The sequence below is a fragment of the Fragaria vesca genome, linkage group LG1 (genome assembly GCF_000184155.1).
Source record: "Fragaria vesca subsp. vesca linkage group LG1, FraVesHawaii_1.0, whole genome shotgun sequence".
Lineage (NCBI taxonomy): Eukaryota > Viridiplantae > Streptophyta > Magnoliopsida > Rosales > Rosaceae > Fragaria > Fragaria vesca.
In genome coordinates, this window is record NC_020491.1 from 11,560,325 (window position 1) to 11,562,141 (window position 1,817).

A 1,817-nucleotide genomic window follows, 5' to 3' on the forward strand; every position below is an offset into this window, starting at 1 on the left:
GGATTGGCACAACCTGATCCATTGATCAGTGATACTCAAATCCGTCTCATGAAGTCTGAATTGTGATTATCGTTGGGGGACGCCTCAATGTCAAATCCAATCCATATAGAGATCTCTACAAGTATTACACTAGTGTACATGAGGACGTGAGATAATGAGTCTACTATCGAACCACCCTTCGTTGATGGATATCAACTTAGTTGATTGGCCTAATGGAAAGATGCGATCCAGCATTAACAAAGAGATAGGTCCTTGGGCAGGTGATGCCAACACCGCAAGCTAAACCCTATCAACTGTGTCTTTGTTAGATAGCGTAGTGAGAGTAAGAGCTTAGACTCACCTTATGGCGCAAGGTCTTTCACTAACACGCACTGGAATCGATTACGATGAGATATGCTCTCGTAATGGATATCATTAAACTCCACTACTTTGTCAGTTTGATAGTTTCCGAATAACTGAACAAGCAGCCTATGAATGTGGTCATAATAACATCTCTATGGGATCAGAGATACGCATGAAGATCTTAAACGGACTTCATTCATCCGAATCAAGTGGCTCCAAACCACAGGAGCATGCGTTTGCTAAATGTATTGAAACGCACATGGACTCTACTTGATTTGGAAGGGATATGGTGAATTATGCCTTTGCGTGTTCATTCCGGATTTACATGGACTCTTGATGGATCAAGAGATGCCAATATGTATCAACATCCGAAGAAAAAGATCTTGGGAAGACACAGTCTCGATAAGGCACTCGATGACTGTATTGATGATTAATCGGCTTAGGCGCTCTATAACTAGTGAGGCCTATATATACTCCCATGATTAGTCAAGGTCTTTGCTCTAAAGAGAGATCCGTTGTTTTGTCTAAAGCAAGATGACAAATATGTGTTAAGAGATGGAGTTCCCATCTAAGTACAAAAAGACGCATCAATGTACTCAACACAATACAAAAGAGTTGACATCTCATTCGCTATGAAAAGTTGTAAAGCTAAGTGTAGCTATGCGCCCACGCAACGCTAATGTAATGGCAGTAACTCCTTTTTCAATACTTAATGGTATGAAAGGTTGAGGCTTATTCTATCCCTACATAAGAAAGACACATCAAAAGCGAAATCAGAATCTGCCAAGTTTTGTAGGTCAACTTCCACGAGACCTATAAGAGATCTCACTCACTGGAAAATGGTGAAATTGGTACCATTGGAAAGGTCTATGTGTCTACTTTCCAGGGACACCAACCATTTGATCATACCTATCATATTGAGTGAGTTATGGCCGTTTTCGTAAAGTAGGACGAATCTGTCCGAGAATCTGATTTTAGCAAAACAGTCAACTTCGACGGAATGTTGTGAATAGCTCCTGAGGAACCAGAACGTGTGTAATATACGGTTGGAAAGCTAAATGAGTCTAGTTTCCAAAACCGTTTACTGTTCGTTCATATGTATTTCCTAGAGAAAGTTACGACTGTTCTAGTAATTGAAAGTCATGCAGCGCGGAAATCTGATTTCCTGCACGAACTTATGTTTTGAGTTCACAAGCAACCTTCTCCTCAAGATCTAAGTGTAAAAGATCATTTGAGGACAATACGGCATGATTTAGTTAATCATTGCCCAATACCACATTTGAAGACATGTTAAAAAGCATTGACATGCTAAGTTGTTGAAACTTCCGTGATTAGTAAGAATCAGGAAGAGCCCTATGATTGATGTAAAGATCAGGGGGAGGTGCGAACTTCAGGGGGAGTCTAGCACATACATACATGTCACTATCAAATGTGAAGGGTGTAGTTGTACTCTTTTTCTCCTACGNTCAAGGTTC